Source organism: Ovis canadensis, chromosome 6, assembly GCF_042477335.2.
Source record: "Ovis canadensis isolate MfBH-ARS-UI-01 breed Bighorn chromosome 6, ARS-UI_OviCan_v2, whole genome shotgun sequence".
NCBI classification, from domain to species: domain Eukaryota; kingdom Metazoa; phylum Chordata; class Mammalia; order Artiodactyla; family Bovidae; genus Ovis; species Ovis canadensis.
Genome location: NC_091250.1, coordinates 38,793 through 61,177, shown reverse-complemented (window position 1 = coordinate 61,177; position 22,385 = coordinate 38,793). Strand labels below are relative to the sequence as shown.

Here is a 22,385-nt window from a genome sequence, read left to right as displayed (position 1 = left end):
CCCCAAACCCCAAGCCCCTAATCAGAACAAGAACCCCCAAACTCCGAACCCCAAACCCCTAACTCGAACACCATACCATGAACTCCAACCCATTTCCCGAATCCAAATCTCTAACCCCAAGCACCAAACTCCCAACCTGATCCCGAATCCCCTAACCCAATCCCCTACCTGAACCCTTTACCATAACCCGAAAACGAAACACCAAACCCCTAACCCATAACCTGACTGCAACCCCCTACCCTAAAACAGAAGCCTCTGTCACTAACCCCTAACCAGAACAGCGAACCCCTTAACCGAACCTCAAACGCCGAACCCCACACCCCTAACCCGATCCGTGAACCCCTAACTCGAACCCGAACCCCTAACCCGAGCCCCAAACCCAAACCCCACCCCCAAACCCCATACCACAAACCCCGAACCATGTAGCCCAAACCCCGAATCCATAACTCAAATCCCGAACCCCAAATCTGGAACCCGAACCCCCAACCCCAAACCGGTAACACGAACCCCAAACCCAGACCACACACCCCTAATGCCTTACCGGAAACGCAAACCCATAAACTGAACCCCAAACCCTGAACCCAAACCCCTAACCCGTACCCCACACCCCACACCCCCAACCCAAACCCCAAACCCCTAACCCAAACTGCGAACACCTAAACCGAATTCTAAACCCCGAAACCCAAACCCCAAAACCCAACCCTCAAACCCAAACTCCAAACCCCTGATCCGAACCCCAAACCCCAAACCCCTAGCCGGAACCCCAAACCTCAAACCCCAAACCGCACACCCCAAACCCCTAAGCCGAACCCCGAACTCCCAACCCCTAACTCCTAACCTGAACAGCAAAACTCGAAACTGCACCTCACACCCCCATCCCCAAACCCTGAACCCAAACCCCCGAACCCCAAACCCCAAACCTCAAATCTTGACCCCCGAACCACAAACCTCACTTACTGAACCTCTAATCGGAACCCCCAACCCCAATCCTCGAACCCCAATTCCCGAACCCCAACACCAAACCCCAAACCCCTAATCCGTAACCCAAACTGCAAACCCAAAAACCGAACCCCAAACCCCCAACCCACAACCCTGAACCCAAACCCCAAACCCATAACTGGAACCCCAAACCACGAACCCCTGACCCAAATCCCAGACTCCAAACCCCAAATCCCTAACCCCTAACCAAATCCGCAAACCCCTATCCCAAACCGCGAACCCCAAACCCCAACCCTCAACCCCTAACCTGAAACGCGAACCCCAAACCTCGAACTCCAAACCCCAAACCCGAACCCCGAACCCCGAACCCAAACCCCAAACCCAAACCCAAACCGCGAACCCCAAAACCCAAACCCATAACCCGAATCCCAAACCCAAAACCCCTAACCCGAATCCCAAACCTCCAACCCAAACCGCGAACCCCAAACCCCAAACCCTTCACCCTAACCTCAAACCCAAACCCGAACTGTGAACCCCTAACCCAATCCGAGAGCCCCTAACCTGATCCCCAAACCCCAAACCCAAACCTCAAACCACAAACCCAAACCGCGAACCCCAAACCCTTTACCTGAACCTCAAACCCCAAACCCGAACTGCGAACCCCGAACCTGAACTGAGAACCCATAACCTGATCCCCAAATCTGAAACGTGAACCCCTAACCTGAACCCCAAACCCAAACTGCGAACCCCTAACCCAAACCCCGAACCCCTAAGCTGAACCTTGAACCCCTAATCGGAACCCCAAACTTCAAACTAGAACCGCGAACCCCTAACCCCAAACGCTGAACCCCAAACCACAAACACGAACCCTGAACCCGAACCCTAAGTAGAGAGGGGATTCCCCGCACCCGAACTCTGAACCTGAACCCTAACAAGTTGGGGGGATGCCGGAACCCTAAACCTAACCCTAACAATAAAACTCTAACATAAACATAAACTTTTCTGGCCTAAGCCCCGCCCCTTGCTGTCCCTCACCCCCAAAAGCAAACGAGGCAAAACTGGGACTTGAATGCCTGACCTACAGAGTCAAGTTGGATGTTTAACTGGTTGTCAGCCTAACCGCTTCGCTAGGGAGGATTACTGGGTTTTGTCTTGCTCCCAGGCGCTCTTCCAGCCTCATGCCGCCACTGCAGGCTAATAAAGAACTATGGACCCTATTAGCGCTCACTTTAGCTGTAACCCTAGAGCTAATGCCAACCCTAACCGTAACCCGAACCCTGACCCTGACATGAACCCTAACCCAAACCCGAACTCTAAGAAGAGGGGGGGTCCCCGAATTCTAACCTGAACCCGAACCCTAACAAGTGGGGGGTTTGCCCGAACCCTAACCCTAAGCTTAACAATAAACCTCTAAAATAAAAAAATTTTCTGGTCTAAGCCCTGGCTCTTGCAGTCCCCTGCCCCTTAAAAGCAAAAAGGTCAGACTGGAGACTTGAACTCCTGACTTACAGGCCAGAGTCTGCCTGCCTAGTGGCCCACCTAACCCCTATGCTACAGAGGCTTGCTGCTTTCAGCAGGGCTCCCGAACCCTCTTCAAGCCTCGGCCGCCAGGGCAGGCTAATAAAGAACTATGAGCCCTATTAGGGCTCACTTTAAGCTGTAACCCCAACACTAATGCTAACCCTAACCGTAACCCAAACCCTGACCCTGACATGAACCCTAACCCAAACCCGAACTCTAAGAAGAGGGGGGTCCCCGAATTCTAACCTGAACCCGAACCCTAACAAGTGGGGGGGTTGCCCGAACCCTAACCCTAAGCTTAACAATAAACCTCTAAAATAAAAAAATTTTCTGGTCTAAGCCCTGGCTCTTGCAGTCCCCTGCCCCTTAAAAGCAAAAAGGTCAGACTGAAGACTTGAACTCCTGATTTACAGGCCATAGTCTGCCTGCCTAGTGGCCTGCCTAACCCCTATGCTACAGAGGCTTGCTGCTTTCAGCAGGGCTCCTGAACCCTCTTCAAGCCTCGGCCCGCCAGGGCAGGCTAATAAAGAACTATGGGCCCTATTAGGGCTCACTTTAAGCTGTAACCCCAACACTAATGCTAACCCTAACCGTAACCCGAACCCTGACACTGACATGAACCCTAACCCAAACCCAAACTCTTAGAAGAGGGGGGATCCCCAAATTCTAACCCTAACCCTGAACCCGAACCTGAACAAGTTGGGGGGTTGCCCGAACCCTAACCTTAAGCTTAACAATAAACCTCTAAAATAAAAATAAACGTTTCTGGTCTAAGTCCCGCCTGTTGTTGTCCCCCGCTCCCTAAGAGCAAAAGAGCTAAGCTGCGGATTTGAACTCTTGACTTACAGACCATCGTCTGCCTGCTTACCAGCGCACCTAACCGCTACGCTACAGAGGCTTGCTGCTCTGACAGAGCTCCCGGACCCTCTTCAAGCCTCTGCCCGCCAGGGTCTGGCTCTATAGAATATCATGGCTGTCCTAGGTCATCTTTGCTTTCTATAGTCATAGTTTTATCCCTAAATCATAGACAGATCAGCTGAGAAAAAGCTTGGATTGTCTCGGTGGGGTGGATTTGCTTGTCCTTGTGTTTCACCTGGAGGCAGTCGCGGTCCCGCGGGCCTGTCCTGGAAGGGGGCGTGGGGGTGGGGCGCACCGTGAGCGCGTCGGGGGCGGGGCCAACCTGGGCGGCTGGTCAGGAGCGCGGCTCACGTGAGCGGGTCTGGGGCGGGATGAACATGGCGGCGCGTCGGGGGCCAGGGCTCTCAGGGCTCGCCATTGCAGCTGGGAATGCTCGTTTTGTGGGCTCCTGGGTCCCCGTCGATTGGCATCCAGCGAGCAGAGCGCAGGGCTGTGGGCCACAGGTAAGGGAACTCAGACTGGGCGGAGCAGGGAACCATGTATTCTGCCCTCTTTGTTTGCAGTCTCGGAGCCGACTAAAATGGCGGTCGCAGAAAAGCCTCGCCTTTGGGGCCAAGGGTTTTACCGCTTTACCCCTTTGCATAAAGCTCAGACCCGCGCGGTTTTCCCAAGCAGCCTAGTGTATTGCTTCCTACAGGCCTGGAGAGGATAACAGGCAGGAAGGCCAGGGGTCTCCAGACAGAGAAAATAGACTGCAAGTGTCAGACGTTTTTTCCTCTCTCTTAAGAGGCCGGAGGAGACAAAAGAGTGCTGCATTTTTTTTCCTCCATCTTGATACAAATTTAAAAGGAGGTTTCTCAGAAAATTCTGTGTTGCCATGACCACTCCTGGCTCCACCTGAATTTAACTTTCCTCAAACCTTGAACTAAGCAATGCATTTTTCTTATGGAAATGTTTGTCTTAAGGTATGCTAATGTACTATGTATTTACCCAAGGCTCTGTCTTCAGGTCAGTTTCCCCTAAAGGCTCAGAAAAAACTTGACAAACCAGTATGTTTTACTCATACCTTGTTCTCTTAATCTATGTGAATGAAACTATATATTTGCTTGGAAATCTGCCTTTCTTCAAGATTCATGTCCATCATTTTATGGCCTGGGATGACTCATCTGCTGCCAATGTTATCTCAATGCATGCTGTGGGTGAGGGGCCTGGTGCCATTCTCTGACACATTGTCTTTCTTTCATTAGCAGACTGCTAGTGGCTCTATAACATCTGGCTAAAGACTAGCAGGGGGTACTCTTTCTTCCCCCTTTTACTGTCTATGTCAGCAGCTCTCTCGATCTCTTTTATATTTTAATAAAACTTTTTAACAGAAAACCTCTGAGCCATCAAGCTTCGTCACTTGCCCTGGATTGAATTCTCCTCTGGAGTCCAAGAATGCTGGCATCTTTTGTGGTTTAGCAACCACCTTTCAGCCTTTTGTAATTCATATTGAATCTTCATTTCAGATTGAAGATGCATTCCATGGTATTGCCAACTGAAGCCTTTTCATCGCTATGGAGTATCTGTCCATGTCTTTAAGGTATTTTTCAGCAATCAAGTATCATTTCCAGTGTGCCAGTCTTGTTATCCTCATTCTGTCCATAGCAAAGTCTTTTATTAATGTTGACATGACTGAAAGGGAATCGTTTGTTTAAATTCCTTTTCAGATTGTTATTTGCTGGTGTATACAGATAACACTGTGTCATCATCCATTTGTATCAGTTTGGACAGCTTGATAGTTGTCTTTAGTTTCTTTAATTTATCATAATTTAAGATGACCCTGGCTCATATATTTACAGTCTCACCCCTAGTCTCAGTCATTTCTTCAAAGAACTGTCCCTTTTTTTAACATTACATTATTTTTGACTGTGCTGGGTCTTTATTGCTCGTTTGTCTAGTTGTAGTGAGCAGAGGCTACCCTCTAGTTGCTGTGCCATGGCTTCTCATTGCAGTGCTTTCTCTGTTTGCAGAACTTGGTCTCTGGAGCATGCAAACTTCTAGAGTTGTTCAAGGGCTTCGTTGCCCCTGGGCGTGTGGGATCTCCTACACAGGAATTGAACCCGTGTTCCCTGCATCGGTAGGCAGATTCTTTACCACCGGGCCATCGGAGATGTTTCCTGTTCCCTTTTATTAGAGAATGATATTTAAAACATACATGTAGGAGCTCAATATGCTCAGCTGACAAATACATGGATATATATATACATGTATTCCAGCTCACCTTTGAACATATTCAGTTAAAGGTAATTTGTGATGTCTCCAACCTGATCCACCACGACATGGACATTGTAACGTTTCCTTTTGTTTATCTGTAACTTTGCATTCCAATGGTAAGATACCTGGCTTCCACCGCTTGTCATACACAGAATTCAGTGCTTGTCCCACGTGGTTACTGAAAAAAAACTGTCAGATTGTCTTTCAAAGGGGGCTCTGCATGCATTGCACCAGTATCTTGAGTATGTTTTTGTATGATAGTTTACTATCAGTATACCCTCAGTGGCCAGGTGTCTATTTCAGTCGCTACCAATTATGAATGGGCTTGTTTGCTCTAGTGTTCTTGGACAATTCGAATACAGTTTCTTTGTCAGATATGCATTGTTTTAGGAAAACAGTTTTACTGATTGTTGGCTGTGTTGCATCTTTGTGTGTGGGCTTTTCTCTAGTTTTGGTGAGCATGGGCCATAACTAGTGGTTTGCAGGCTTCTCACTGCAGTGTCTCCTCTTGTTGAGGGGCACAGGCTCACGGGCTTCAGTGGCTGCAGCATGTGAACTCGGCATCGTGGCTTCCAGGATCTAGAGCACAGGCTCGGCAGTTGTGGCACACGGGCTCCATAGGATGTGGGATCTTCCCATCCTAGGGATCGCACATGCATCTCCAGCACCGGGGGGTGGATTCTTTACTATGGAACCACCAGGGCATATTTTAGATTCTAGTTTTCCACACATGTATCTAGTGAAAGAGGCCAGGATCAAGAGGCATGGCAGCTGGGAATCCTCAGCCCCAGCTCTGGTGTGCTATCCAAAGCTCTGGGGCCTTTGGTGAGCAGCTCAGCTTCCCTGGGACTGTTTCCTCCCATCAGAAATGCCCTGCTTTTGGACTGTAGCCCACCAAGCTCCTCTGTCCCTGGGATTTCTGAGACCAGAGTACTGCAGGTGGTGCCATTTCCTTCTCTGCTGCTGCTGCTGCTGCTGCGTCGCTTCAGTCGTGCCTGACTCTGCGCGACCCCATAGACAGCAGCCTACCAGGCTCCTCTGTCCCTGGGATTCTCCAGGCAAGAACACTGGAGTGGGTTGCCATGTCCTTCTCCAGTGCATGAAAGTGAAAAGTGAAAGTGAAGCCACTCAGTGAAGTCGTGTCCGTCTCTTAGTGACCCCGGGGTTGCAGCCTACCAGGCTCCTCTGTCCGTGGGATTCTCCAGGCAATGGTACTGGAGTGGGCTGCCATTGCCTTCTCTGATTTCCTTCTCTGCAAGATAGCGTTTTGAAGATATTTTCTCCTGGATATTGCTTTTGATGAAGGAAGAGGGATCCCTTCCAGGGCTTGAGAGTGAGTTCTTGTCTGACACTGGGCAATGAGTTGTCTGAGGAGAGGAGTGCTGTCCAAGCGAGAGGCTTTATTGGGAAGGGCTGCCGGGGTGGAGGGCAGGAGGGTGAGGGAAACGGAGAGAACCACTCTGTCATGTGGCTCACAGTCTCAGGTTTTATGGTCATCGGGTTAATTTCTGGTTTGTCTCTTGCCAGGCATTCTGAATTGGGATCTCTCTTGGGGGCACACACATCACTCAGCTGAGATGGATTCCAGCGAAGTGGATCCTGGGAGGTTGGTAGGACCTCTGAACTGGAGCCTCCCATCACCTGACCTCTCCAGAATTCTGGTTGGTGGTAGCTTGTTCGTTCCTTGTTCCTTCCCAGGCCCTCCTGTTGTAAGATGACTCCTGCAAGTGTTTTCTTTTCTCTGTTGCCTGGCCGGGGTGGGTGGTCCGTGGTTCATTTAACAGTTTGTTTTTGGTTCTCTCGAGTAAGGTCCTCCACAGGGTAAATGTATGAAATGATAAAAGGCAATGTTTTAACTAATTTGTATTCATAATTTGGTAAGTTGGCTTGTTTTGTGTATGTTAGACCTGATCACCAGACCGAAGGTCATGTAGAACTTTAGTAGTTTTCTAAAATTCTATAGTTTTTAAAATGGAGTTACCTTGTTGCAAAGTTTGTGTTTATGTTCATATTTTTTTAAACAGTTATTTCTTTTTAGTTGATTGATCATTGCTTTACAATATTGGTTTGATTTGTCATACATCCACATGAATTAACCATAGGTGTACCTATGTCCTCTTACTCTTGAATCTCCCTCCCATTTCACACCCATTCCCACCACTCCGGGTTACTACTGAGCCCCAGTTTGAGTTCCCTGAATCATACAGCAAATTCCCATTGGTTGTCTATTTACAAATGTAGGTGTACCTGCACCCATGCTGCTCTCTCCATTCATCTCACCCTCTCCCTCTTGTTCTCCACCCTCGTCTGTAAGTCTGTTCTCTATGTCTGCACCTCCATTGCTGCTCTGTGAACAGACTCGTCAGTACCATCCTTCTAGATTCCATGTTTTTCTCTCTTTGACTGACTTCCCTCCCCTTTATTAGAACAAACTCAAATGTGTTCCTTTTTATGGCTGCATTCCATGCAGGCTCTGATTGTTCCTTAGCCATGTTTTGCGGAGGGTCATGGAGCTATTCTGCTCCATTTCAGTTTGGGCTTCCAGTCTGAGTGCTCGCAGCAGAGCTGCTTCTGGGTGAGCCCTCTGAGGTCTGTGAGCACCGGGCTGCCCGCTCTTCTCTTGTGGCCCACAGGGGGCGCCAAAGCCCCCTCTGACCCGCGGGCGCAGGATGCTTTGCCTTTAGACTCTGCTCCGTGAGCAGCTGGCGGGAGCTTTGTCTCCTCAGGACCATCAGGGCTCAGGCTTCTGGATAACAGGGCTGCATCCAGGCTGAGAGGAGCAGGGTTGCCTCAGTGCCCACCAGCAGGGAGGCGCTGCAAGAGCGAAAAATGAGGACGGAGTAGACGTTTCCTGTGTCCAGCTGAGGGCTGACTGGGGGTCCATCTCAGAGGACTCAGGGGGAAAGAGCTCCGTGTGCAAAGCGGTGGGTTTTCAGTTAGATTTGCGTTAGATGATGTAGAGGATGAACACTGATGTTCTTCCGTGTAGGTGGCCATTTTCCTGTCACTGTTTCTTGAGAAGACTGTCCTTTCCTCTTCGCTCGTTCCTGGTTTGATTTTCAGGAACTGACCATGTACGGGTGGGTTCGTTTCTGGGCTCTCTATTCTCTCCTGGAGTCCATGTGTCTGTATTCCTGCCAGTTCCTCACTGTGGTGGTCACTACAGCTCCGTGATGTAGTTTGAAGAGGGATAGGAAGATGCCTCCAGCTGTGTTCCTCTTTCTCAGAGTCTTTTTGGCCGTTTAAGGTCCTGTTCAACAGTAGCAGTCTAATATGAGGAATACTTCTATTTCTGTGAAAAATGCCATTGAATATTATTTTGTGATTGCAGTCCGTGTATTTGTTGATGACTTTGGTTGGAATGGACCTTTTAATTCCTCATTGTTCCAGTGCATGAGCGTGGAACAGTTTTCTGTGTATTTGTGTTTTCTTTGGTTTCTTTATCAGTGCTTTCTAGTTTTCTGACTACTGGTCTTTTATGTTCTTGATTAAGTTTGTTGCTAGATGTTTTATTTAAGTGGGATTTTCTTAATATTTTTTTCTGATTGTTATTAGTGTGTAGAAATGCAAGTGATTTCTGGACTGTAAATGGTAGTATTTTATATGATTGTAAATTGATCCGAAATGATTCCGCTTTACTGAATGTAGCCTAACAACTTTTTGTGAAGTGATGTGGAACATTTTATCTGTAAGATCTGTTTCTCCTGCAGTAGGTCATCCAGAGGACCCAAGACATGGTGGTTACTAATAGACTTCCCACAGTACTTCTTCATTCCACGTGGACTCCTTCACGGGCAGTGAGCATCGCAGCTTCCCTTGAACTTCATCTGGGTAAGTCTTGGCCTGTATCAGAAAGTTTCCTGCCTGTCTGCTCTAAATTTCTTTTGTGGTATTGACATGGTTGTTTTGAAACCTAGTATACTTTCCAGTCATTTAAAATGTACAGAAAATGCCTAGCAATGGGAACAAGTGCTAGCATTTGCCACATCATCTAAAATACTCTATGTGTTTTATCCAAAATGGGTTCCTTCTTCAGAACCAGCACATAATCTCCAAAATCAGGAAATCATATGGTATCTACATTATAATGTAGTCCACCACCCCACTTCCACTTTTAGCAATTGTTCAAATGTATGAATATATCTTTTGTTTCCATCTTCATCCTGTTTTCTTTATTTAGAGTGTTACTGAGATTTTCAGTTATTTGGACAAACTTGATGGATTGAAAGCAGACATGGTGAATAAGGGTTCTGGGTGGCCTTTCCTATGTGGATTTTTTTTTTCACTGAAGATGGTTTTAATATTTATTCATGTTGTAACATGTATGAATCCTGCATTCTTTCTCCCCCCATAGTAATTAAAAATAAATAATATGCCATTTACCGTTTAGATATTTGTAAGCATACAGTGTTGTAGCAGACAACCTTTTCTTGTTTTGCAAACCAGTTTAATAATGTGCACCTTATGCGTGCTTTGGAGAAACTCAGGAAACTGAGTCAGTGACTGAAATGGCCCAAGATATCACCTTAGATTCCATCTTCATCTGAAAACAAAACAGGCACTTCCTGGTGGTCCAGTGGCTGAGACTGGACACTCCCAAAGAAGGAGGCCCAGGTTCATTCCCTGATCCAAGAACTAGATCTCCCATGCCACAACGGAGAATTTGCATGTTGTAGCTAGGTATCTGGCTTGCCTCAATGAAGGTCGACCTGGCACAGCCAAATTAAAAAAGAAACAAATATTAAAAAAAAATACAACCAAAGGAAAGGAAGGGTATGGTGGTTGTGCAGATTTACGGCTTAGCTTTCCCTATCGATAGAAAAGAAAAAAGAGTTTCAAAAGACTGTGTCTCATCCTTCTATCTGGCATATAGAGAGGATTCCTTTGAAATGAGATTTCTCTGGTAAATGTGACTCACAGAAGAGCTGTCTTGAACTTGGGTTTCAGAGATGATCATGTGTCCTCTAAAAAAATAAAAGTTAATTGGGTCCAACTAATCCTCATGCTGAGGTGGTATATTTTGTGGTAGCATTTGCTCCCCTTCACTTTGGATGTATCCCCATTTGTTTACACTGTCATCTACTGAAGACATCCTGATATTTGAAAGTTTTTAGTTATTACAAGTAGAGCTGTTGTATATAATCATGCGATACTTTTTTGTCTGGACATGTTTTCAAAGCTGTTTAGTAAGTGCTAGCCATGTAGTATTCAGGTCACAGGAGAGCCTTGTTTAGCTGTGGAAACATCCAGCTATGTTTCTCTGTGGCTTGTGGGATCTTCTGGGGTAACAGATCGAACTAGAGTGTCTTGCATTGTCAGGCAGATTCTTTACCACTGAGCCACTCGAGAAGCTGTGCCCTACCCCCTTTTTTTTGAGTTTACCGGATCTAATAGGTGTGCAGTGCTACCTCACTGTTATTTTAGTTTGTAATTTCCTAATGATATGTGATTTTGAGTCTTTTTGATAGGCTTATTTACTATCTTTATATTTTTGTAGGACAGGTGTTTAGGTGTATACATTTTTTATGAGATTGTTCTAGATTTTTTGGTATATTTGGAGTACAATCCTTTATCAGATATATATTTTATAAATATATTTTCCTTTGGCTTGTGTTTAAGTTTTGTGAATAAGGTTTTTCACAGTTTAAATTTCTAATTTTTAAAGTTGATGTTATATATGTTTTATGTCCGTTTTTGGATAGACTTTAGTGTGTTGTTGTTGTTGTTAAATTTTATAAGCAGAAGTGAGGTACCGTAGATACAGTTTTAAGTTATGCTGAGGTACCATAGATACAGTTTTGCCTTTTGTCTGTTGAGAAGTTTGAGTGAGTTTGGTGTACACTGTAACATTATGTCTACATTCATTTGACTGGATATAGCTTCCAATTATTTGTCTAATTGGTTTTGGAGATATCATGGGAAGTCAGTTTTTCCAAGGGAAACTGAGGTCCATGAAACATGAACTCTTTTCGATCGGTCGGAATCACTCTCTGCTATTTCTGACAGATTTGACTTGTTTGGATATCTCATATGAGTGGAATCACAGCACGTTTGTCTTTTTTTGGTCTGGTTTATTTCATTTAATCTAATGACCATAAGGTTTGTCCACATTGTCGCATTGTCAGAATTACTGACTCTGAAGGGCCGAATCAGATTCCATTGTCTGTATACCACAGTTTGTTTATGGAATTGGCTGCCATGGACACTTAGATTGCTTCTGTTTGTTTGCCAGTGTTGAATCATGCTGTTGTGAGTATGACGGAAGAAGTATCCATTTTTTCAGCCCCCTTTCCCAATCCTTTTGGGTACATAGCATGAATTGGAATCAAACTATGTATTTATTCCACGTGTTCGTTTTGGAGTCATTTCTGTAATGTCTTGCAGAGGGACAGCACCATTTAATGTACTTTTTCGTATGGTGGAATACCGTTCAAGCTTCTGAATATACCTTGTGTTGCATATTCAGTCTCCCACCAACGGACACTTGAATGAGTTCTACCTCTGAGCTATCGTGAATGTCACTATGAATATTTGTGTACCAGTTTTTGTTTGAATTATTAACAAATACATTACTATATATAAAAGAAGCCACAAGGACCTACTGTACAGTTTAGGAAACTATTAAATATCTTATGATAATGTATAATGGAAGAGAATCTCAAAAGGAATATATGAAAAGCACATAATAACCATGATATTTATTGTGCCAACACTATGAGTTATCATAGCACTACTCAACGTGTATTTATACATGTCACTAAAACATTCACATCTGTAAGGATATTATAAAAATTATATAAAAAATCAAGAATTCAAACAGAGAATAAATAAACTTCCTGTCATTGCTCGTCATCATTTATACACTCATACTACCTGCAACACTCATTTTATAAGTGCTGGACTAGCAATTGACATTCTTGTAAACCAAGAGATTGTGAAGGTGTAAGGAAATATAACTTATTGAATTCCTTAATGAAGGATTATAGAACTCTATGTCCATGAAGTGAATGAAATTCCATTTTATTGAGCCACATTCTTACTAGAGTGATGAGCCTCCACCCCACCCAACGTTAGTTCACAATGAAATCCTGCAGTCCTCTGGCCTCAATGTCTGCTTCCTGCTACCGAGAAAGAAAAGATGAGGAAGTCCTGACAAAACCGATGCTATTTTTCTTTTTCTGATTTGTATTTTATCTCAGGGCTTGGCAAAAAGAGGGCCCAACGTGTTTTTAGAGTTCTATCCCAAGGGTTCCTCCGGCATGTTCCCTATGTTGACAAACTGCTGATTATTTTCAACAAAGGACAATGATCTGCACTTCACTATCTGTTGCTTGAGCTGGAATAGCGGGCATCCCTTGAAGTGCAGTCCTTCATGCGGAAGTAGGCATCCCTGAAGCAGTAGTATAAGAGGAACACATTTATCATGTAGACATCGCATCCCATGCAGTTGTAATAATTTTTCAGTTATACCCGTCATCATCGGAGGAACTGACTTGTCCCAGTAATAACGAGAGTACCCAGGATCACAGTTCCTTGACTTATGAGTACTTCCTATGAGTACCCTTATGAGTACTTCTTCCAATGTTGTTTCTCCTACTTTGGTCATGAACAGTAGAAGCTGATGGCAGTGGTCCTTGAAATGTATGTCGATTCCCAGGTGGCACAGTCAGTAAATAATCTGCCTACCAGTGCAGGAGGTGGAAGTGATGTGGGTTTGATCCCTGGTTCAGGAAGATACCAATTCATACGCATGTTTTATGTGAACCAGTTTGATACTCATGAGTTTTTTCTTCTGTATACAGAAAAGCAAATGCTGTTCAAGGACACTGAAAGAACCCTGATTTCGAAAATCAGATCTGTATTGTGAACAATGCTTAGATATCCGTGAGTCGAAGCATAGTATTATGCCTATCATCCTTGTATTTCCCTCAGTGAAATATGTTGAGGAAAACTCTTCATTCAGGGTCTAGATTCACGAAGAAGCTAAATAGCATTCATCCTTTACGTTGACAACTGTGAATTTAAATCTCCTGTGAATCCTATGTGACAACCACACATACCAACATGAGTTATTAGTATAATATCAATATTTTTAGTCCTATTGTATGTCAACTAAAAAAATCAATATATAATTGTACATGAAGTCAAGACAAAAAGTCAGTGCAAATACAAAATGTTCCATCCTTTGAGAAAGGGAGAAAAACATCTCTGTGCTTAGCCTATTGCATTTTATGTATTAGATCCTTAAGTAGTTTATTTACCACACCCTATGAATGATTCACAAATCTTCAGAGAAGAAAGGGTCATTTCTCTTAAACAATGAGTAGTTCAACTCTTCTCAAAGCAAAGTCATAAGTGAGTCTAATTTTGCGTGAGACCATGAAAACTCAGTGTTTTCATTATGCTTGTGCTTATGATGGGAGGAGGTCTGAGAAGGCACTTCTGAAGGATTATTCATACCAGTCGTTCTCATATGTATTGAGTCTTTAAAGGTCGAATCACCGAGGTGTTGCTTCTACACTTGTACTAGGCTGAGCAGCAACATTCCCTTTCTCCCTAAGTGCAGTAGACGTCTGTCTTCTGTCCTCTGGAGTATGTATTGCTTGAGCTCACCACAGCCTAGTAGATGGAAATCATCAGGATATTCTGGAAACCCTTTTTATTTCAGTCTGCTCAGGAGGTTACCACTGCTGCAAACCTCTGGATTTTACCACGCACTTTTAACAACCTCAGATGAAGGATACAAGTCAACACTCGTGACAGCCACGGGCTTCCATGGCCTATCCATGATTGTTGGCTTTGCTTTCATAATCATCCTGTTTCTTATACCAACTAAACTGTCACTGTATTTTTTAATTACCATTTTATCTTTGATGGTTTTTAGATCTATTATGGATTTTCCTATATATCTTCACTCATCGGTGAGGGTCTTATGTTAGTAGTAGTTACGACAACTGACTTCCAGTCAGTTAGCTCTGGCAGAATAGAAAAAAGAATGACCCATTGTATATTATTAATATTATGTATCAATATATTATTCGTTTTATTGTTTGCAGTCATCCACTTCCAAGTTTCCGAAATAAACTTTCAGAAAAATCACATCCTTTTGAATGTCCGTTTGACTGAATAGGAGCACGGAAATGTTCTTCCATAAAATTGTTTACAGTTTCCATTCCGTTCCTCCTGTTTGATGTAGATATCGGCCTTTGGTTCTATCACTAGCTTTGCAAGTAAAAAAAAAATTAATTAGAGCTCGTATGGTAATTTTACTGTTAGCAATAAGTTTAGCATAAAATGAACACAGAAGAGGTTACAGTAGACCAAATATGAAAGTCAGTTTAAAAGAAAACATAGTGTTGAATGTTTACAGTAGGAATATAGTTATGAAGTTCCTTTATTATTATTCTATCCTTTCCATTTCTTTTGCAGGGGTGTTAATGTACAGATTCCAGTACTATGGCTAGAGTGAATAATAGTATCATTATTCTTGAGAGCAACTCTACTAAGTCTTCACGCTCATGTCACTCAAGGTTTTTTAATACCTATTATGTTAGTCGTGTTTGTAGTTTGTGAAGTCACATAAGTTGCATTCATTCAAGCAATAGTATCAAACAGCAATAGCATCAATTATAGATGTGAATCGATATCGAATGTGAATCCATTTCACTGTGACAAGTTATTATTGTAGATATTCTATTCATGCCAGTAACAAAGCTGTGCAGAAATAATACAATGTTTATTAAAAAAATAAGATTTACTAATTTGTTTTTTTATTCTATTTCTTTTAAACAGATTGAATGACAACAGGCTCAACTTTTCATTCACTTGTATGACTATGAGCAGTTTGACCAAGTTGAAGAAGATGACTCGTTTGTAGTCTTCCTCATCAGCTCATTCCATCTACTGGCTTTAAAATCATTTAGTACAGAGCTCACCGTCTAGGTGTTCATCCAGTGTTTTGTTTGCTTATCATGCAGGATCATTTTAAAAGGAAAAGTATGTGTGTATGAGTTAGAGCTCTGATCCCAAGAGTCCATGTAGAAGCTTCCCCTGAGAAATGTATCGTTTTTGCACCAATGCTACTGAAATGTGTGAATGTGGTATACCACGCGTCCCAATAAGTGTAAACAGCTTCACAGGCTACTTATTTGAAATGACCAGTGCTCATGACATTCCATTCAACTGAGGACTAAATATAGCCAACGTAGGCTGTGTTTGCCAAATAGACTTTGAAGTATTCTTCACACAGTCCTTCATCGATGCCAGTTTTCAGATCGAAGAAACCCTTGCTCCATGAAGTTTGTGAACACATATACTCATGTTTTGTTTGAGATTTTAAAGTCATTCTTCAGTTTTGTTGGAGGAATGGTTCTGTATATGCCCCGTGGATCCCCAAATCCACTGATGTTCATGTGTCTTGGGGCTTCCCAGGTGGTTCTAGTGGTAAAGAACATGCAGAACATACCCATGCAGGAGACATGGGAGGTATGGATTCCATCCCTGGGGCAGGAAGATCTCCTGAGGGAGAGCATGGCAACCCCCTCCAGTATCTTTGCCTAGAGAATCTCATGGAGAGAGGAGCCTGGTGGGGCCTAGTCCATATGATCCCAAGGAGTTGGACACAATGTAAGTGACTTCGCACAGCACATGATTCGTTGTCATAGCTAATATAATGGAGATGACATAAAAAGAAGCACCAGCGGGCGAAAGTCAATATCCATCACTTTTAAACTTTGGAATGTATTGTGATATTTTACATCCATATTTGTATGACTTGATAGTTGGAGAATCGATGCATGTGAAGGCCTGGTTGTGTTATATGTATGTTGAGGGAAGATATATTTTTATGTGGTTTGACATATGGGTCCCATTTCATTCGTAGACATATGCATACTCATCACTTATCATCATTTTTTTTGAAAAGACCATTGTTTGGAAAGGTTGTTGTCTAACCATGAAAGATGCTTGAAGTCTTGGGCTCCTTAGAGGAAGAATTCAACCCAGGGCCAGTGATGAAGCTTGATCAGTCAGAGCTTTTGTGTCCCAACGTTTTATTAAAGTATAAAAGAGAGAAAGCTTCTGACATAGACATCAGAAGGGGGCAGAAAGAGTGCCCCCTACTCATCTTTGGCTGGATGTTATCTAGCTACTAGCAGTCTACTCATTAGAGAAAGGAATGGCAGCAGACCCCTCACCCACAAGATATATGGAGATGACCGTGGCACCAGGTGAGTCATCCTGGGCCATAAAACGATTGATATGAGCAAATGGATAGCTTCATTCACATAGATCAGGAGAGCCATGTATGAGTAACGCATATTGGTTTGTCAAGTCAGTTCTGAGCCTTTAGGCAGAACCTACTTGAAGATAGAGTCTAGGCTAAATACATAGTACATTCACATAGCTTAAGGCAAACCTTTCCATAAGAAAAATGCCTTGGTCAGCTCAAAGTATGAGAAAAGTGAAGTTCAGGCGGAACCAGGTGTCATTATAGCAACACAGAATTGTAAGAGAAAACCTCTTTTTAAATTTGTATCAAGAAGGGGAAAAAAGATAACAGCTTGTTTCCTCCTGCCTCGGAAGCGACAGATAACAACTGTCTGACACTTGCACCCCATTTCCTCCCTTTGGAGACCCCTGGCCTTCCTGGCTGTTACCCTCTCAGTTTCATTCATTGAGCGTTTTCTGCCTTGTGAAACATTGGGCATAGAAGTATGTGTTTATTTAGGGGTATTTCATCCAATTTCATTTAAATGCATATGTGAATTAGAAAGTTTGACATGCTGTTGCTTTGTATACCGATTGGGAAATGTGAGCCTCCAAGCTTAATTTAGTTTTTCATGTTCATTTTTCTTTTTAGGGGTACAAAGAAAAATAATATGACTGTTTAGATCAGCTTTCGTATTTTTTGCCAAATATGAATTGGGATCACATCGATCAGAGATGAGTCTGTGCATGAAAGCCCTAATAACTAATGCTAATTGACTTCACTACCATGGGATGTTTTCATATCTACCGAGGATTTACTTCATGTATTTCGATTTTAACTTTCTGTCTTACAGCCTTGTTTATAGATCAAAGCTATTTGAAATTGTCATCTGGTTTCAAATGGCTTGTGAGGTTATTCATGAGTGGTTTATAAAACCGAATGGATTGTACGTAGCCATACTTTGTTGTCATTCTATGAATTTGAAGAATGTCTGAAGAATGTCTGCAGTTATGCCTTAAAGATTCATACAATTGATGTCCAATATTTATCTCAATAGACTTGCTTTCAATTTGTAGTTTCCTATGCATATGTCTTTCTTTATGGATTTGGGTAGAACTTGTATTGGAACACTGAAAAATCTGTGATATCAACCGTGCTGACCTTCTTTCTGGTGGTCATCATTAAGATTTTCACGCTCACTGTCACTTTGTGCAATGCTATGGATCCTAGTGGAAACAGGTGCTGTTCATCCTACTTTTGTGAAGATTGAACTCATCGTAGAAAGTGGAATTTGTTGAAATATTTATGGTATAAATAAATCTTTTCTATATAATTACCCAGAGTCCTGGTGCGTATTTGATTGCTAAGTTATAAAATGTGTGAGATAGATGTGATCCATCAATGGCGACTGGATAAGTGGTGGAGAGGTATTTTGGTGATGCAAGAGATTTAAATGATGTGATCACAGTATTTATATCCCTTTTATGTGGATAATGGGTCTTGGATCCATGTTTCAAACCTTACAACCTCGTCTTTTGTTATGCATGGGAAGTGTCAAAAATGAAGAAGATGCGGGTAGGTACTTCAAGGGTAAGTATAGGGCTGAGGGCATGACTATGATGTGGGTTAGGGTTAGGATGTGGATAGGGGGTCAGGTTAGGGTAGGGTAAAGGTTAGAGTTCGTGGAACAGCCCTCCAAACTTGTTAGGGTGAGGTGTGAGGGTTCAGGATGAGGGTGAGGGTAAGGATTCAGGGTGAGGATTCAGGATGAGGGTAAGGGTTCAGGGAGAGGGTGAGGGTGAGGGTTCAGGGTGAAGGTCAGGGTTAGGGTTCGGGGTGAGCGTTCAGGGTGAAGGTGTGGGCCTCACATCTGATACAGGATTGTACTCCAAATATACCCATCCCTTCCCTTGAACAGAACTCTCCCTATGGGAGCCCTTGGCAGTGTGGAACCCACCGGCCTATAAGCCCTCCAAAAGGACGACTGGGGCCTAGGTGCAAAGGCAATGCAGGAGTGGAGCTGAGGCCAGGAAGGCGCCAGTGGTGTCTGCCAACTTTGCAAAGGCTGCTCCTTCCTGGGTAGGAAGCCTAGCAGCGAGGCAAGTGTGGCCAAGGTTCGCCCAGGGCAGAGCAGCCTCGCGCCAGGAACTCTGCCAGATCGGGCCTCTGAGCAGAGCTGGAGCTCTGCCATCCTGGGGGCGCACTCGGCTCCGCCCAAGCCCTAAGGCGGCTGGGCTGCTTCATCTTCCCCCTGGGAAGCTAGATTCCCAAATGCTGTTCACTCGGCTTCCAGGCGCCGGCTCCCTGCCCCTCCGTCCGGTCTAGGATCAGGGGCTGCTTCCCCTGACCTGGGGCTGTGGGCGGGAGCCCAGACACACAGGGGCAGGACCCAACCACCTGCACACGTCTCTGCTCCGAGGAGAGCGCTAGGGAACCTACCTGTGTGAGGCAGCTGCTCGGCGCCCACGGAGTCAGCCTCCGGGTGTGCGGGGCTGCAGACCCCAGCCAGGGGCCCTGGGAGCCTGGTGCTCTCTGTGAGGCGCTCAGTCTGGGCGTCCAAGCAACTGATGGAGGAGCCCTGCAGTTGCCCTTTCCTTCCCTCTGACAGAGCTCTCCCTGCTAGAGCCCTGGGCAGTGTGCAAGACACCGGCCCCTAAGCCCTCCCCAAGGACGCCTGGGGCTTAGGTGCAAAGGCAAGGCAGGAGCGGAGCTGAGGCCAGGAAGGCGCCAGTGGCTTGTCCCAGCTTTGCGCAGCCTGCTCCTTCGTGGGCAGGAAGACTAGCAGCGAGGCAAGTCAGGGCAATGCTGGTCCAGGGCAAAGCTGCCTCGCGCCAGGAACTCTGCAAGATCGGGACTCTGAGCAGAGCTGGAGCTGTGCCGTACTGGAAGCGCACTCGGATCCGCCCAAGCATGGTTTGTAGCCGCACGCGGCTGGGCTGCCTCTGCTTTCCCCGAGCACCTCCTGCAGGTCTTGGGTCAGGGGCTGCTCCCCTGAGCTGGGGCTCTGGGCATGAGCCCAGACACGTAGGGGCAGGCCCCAGCCACCTGCACACGTCTCTGCTCCGAGGAGAGCGCTAGGGAACCTACGTGTGTGAGGCAGCTGCTGGGCGCCCACGGAGTCAGCCTCTGGGTGTGCGGGGCTGCAGACGCCAGCCAGGGGCCCTGGGAGCCTGGTGCTCTCCGTGTGGTGCGGAGTCTGGGCGGCCAAGCAACCTCTGGAGGAGCCCTGCACTTGTCCTTCTCGTTCCTCTGACGGAGTTCTCCCTGCTGGAACTCTTGGCACTGTGCCAGCCACTGGCCCCAAGCCCTCCTCAAGGACGCCTGGGGCCTTGGTGGAAAGGCAAGGCATGAGCGTAGCTGAGGCCAGGAAGGCGCCAGTGGCTTGTACCAGCCTCGCGCAGCCTGCTCCTTCCTGGGCAGGAAGCCTAGCAGCGAGGCAAGTCTGGGCAAGGCTCGCCCAGGGCAGAGCGGCCTCACGCCAGGAACTCTGCCAGATCGGGCCTCTGAGCAGAGCTGGAGCTCTGCCGGACTGGAGGCGCACTCAGCTCTGCCCAAGCAGGCTTTAGCTGCACGCGGCAGAGCTGCCTCTGCTTCCCCCAAGGAGGCTCGCTTCCCCGCATGCTGTTCACTCGGCTTCCAGGCGGGGGCGCTCTGCGCCTCCTGCAGGTCTTGGCTCAGGGGCTGCTCCCCTGAGCTGGGGCTCTGGGCGTGAGCCCAGACACGTAGGGGCAGGCCCCAGCCACCTGCACACGTCTCTGCTCCGAGGAGAGCGCTAGGGAACCTCCGTGTGTGAGGCAGCTGCTGAGCGCCCACGGAGTCAGCCTCCGGGTGTGCGTGGCGGCAGACCCCAGCAAGGTGCCCTGGGAGCCTACTGCTCTCCATGCGGCTCTGAGTCTGGGCAGCCAAGCAACCGCTGGAGGAGCACTGCACTTGTCCTTCTCTTCACTCTGACGGAGCTCTCCCTGCTGGAGCTCTTGGTAGTGTGCAAGCCACTGGCCCCAAGCCCTCCCCAAGGACGCCTGCGGCCTTGGTGCAAAGGCAAGGCAGGAGGGGAGCTGAGGCCAGGAAGGCGCCAGTGGCTTGTCCCAGCCTCGCGCAGCCTGCTCCTTCCTGGGCAGGAAGACTAGTAGCGAGGCAAGTCTGGGCAAGGCTCGCCCAAGTCAGAGCAGCCTCACGCCAGGAACTCTGCCAGATCGGGCCTCTGAGCAGAGCTGGAGCTCTGCCGTCCTGGAGGCGCACTCGGCTCTGCCCAAGCAGGCTTTAGCCGCATGGGGCTGACCTGCCTCTGCTTCCCCCGAGGAGTCTCGCTTCCCCGCCTGCTGTTCACTCGGCTTCCAGCCGAGGGCGCTTTGCGCCTCCTGCAGCTCTTGGCTCAGGGGCTGCTTGCCGTGAGCTGGGGCTGTGGGCGGGAGTCGAGACACGCAGGGGCAGCCCCCAACCAGCTGCACACATCTCTGCTGGGGAGGAGAGCGCCAGGGAACCTCCGTGTGTGACTCAACTGCTGGGTGCCCACGGAGTCAGGCTCCAGGTGTGCGGGGCTGCAGACCCCAGTCAGGGGCCCTGGGAGCCTGTTATCTCCGTGCTGCTGTGAGTCTGGGCGGCCAAGAACCGCTGAAGATGCCCTGCAGTAGCCCTTCCCTTCCCTCTCACAGAGCTCTCCCTGCTGGAGCCCTTGGCAGTGTGCAACCCACCGTCCCCTAAGCCATCCACAAAGATGTCTGGGGCCTAGATGCAAAGGCAGTGCTTGAGCAGAGCTGAGTCCAGGAAGGCGCCAGTGGTGTCTCCCAGCCTCGCGCAGCCTGCTCCTTCCTGGGCAAGAGGCCTAGCAGCGAGGCAAAATCTGGCATGGCTCGCCCAGGGTAGAGCAGTCTCGCGCCAGCAACTCTGCCAGATCGGGCCTCTGAGCAGAGATGGAGCTCTGCCATGCTGGAGGCGCACTCGGATCCGCCCAAGCAGGGGTTGCAACTGCACCCGGCTCGGCTGCCACGTATTCCCTCAAGGAGGCTCGCTTCCCCGCATGCTGTTCACTCGGCTTCCAGGCGGAGGCGCTCTGCGCCTGCTGCAGGTCTTGGCTCAGGGGCTACTTTCCCTGAGCTGCGGCTGTGAGCGGGAGCCTAGACACGCAGGGGCAAACCCCAACCAGCTGCACACGTCTCTGCTGGGTAGGAGAGCGCTAGGGAACCTCCGTGTGTGAGGCAGCTGTTGGGCGCCCATGAAATCAGTCTCCGGGTGTGCGGGGCTGCAGACCCCAGCCAGGGGCCCTGGGAGCCTGGTGCTCTCTGTGAGGCGCTCAGTCTGGGCGTCCAAGCAACCGATGGAGGAGCCCTGCAGTTGCCCTTTCCTTCCCTCTGACAGAGCTCTCCCTGCTGGAGTCCTTGGCAGTGGGCAAGACACCGGCCCCTAAGCCCTCCCCAAGGACGCCTGGGGCCTAGGTGCAAAGGCAAGGCAGGAGCGGAGCTGAGGTCAGGAAGGCGCCGTGGCTTGTCCCAGCCTCGCGCAGCCTGCTCCTTCCTGGGCAGGAAGCCTAGCAGTGAGGCAATTCTGGGCAAAGCTCGCCCAGGGCAGAGCGGCCTCACGCCAGGAACTCTGCCAGATCGGGCCT

The 22,385-nt window shown here is 47.1% G+C and overlaps 1 long non-coding RNA gene across 1 annotated transcript; it reads left to right on the top strand.

Annotated features, from left to right (window-relative positions):
* The first annotated feature begins 3,675 nt into the window (after positions 1-3,675).
* On the top strand, positions 3,676-18,125 carry LOC138442869 (uncharacterized). Its single transcript, XR_011257922.1, has 6 exons — positions 3,676-3,821; positions 4,827-4,900; positions 5,331-5,437; positions 7,102-7,235; positions 9,285-9,405; positions 15,367-18,125. It is a non-coding gene; the product is annotated as an uncharacterized lncRNA (long non-coding RNA).
* The last annotated feature ends 4,260 nt before the right edge of the window (positions 18,126-22,385 follow it).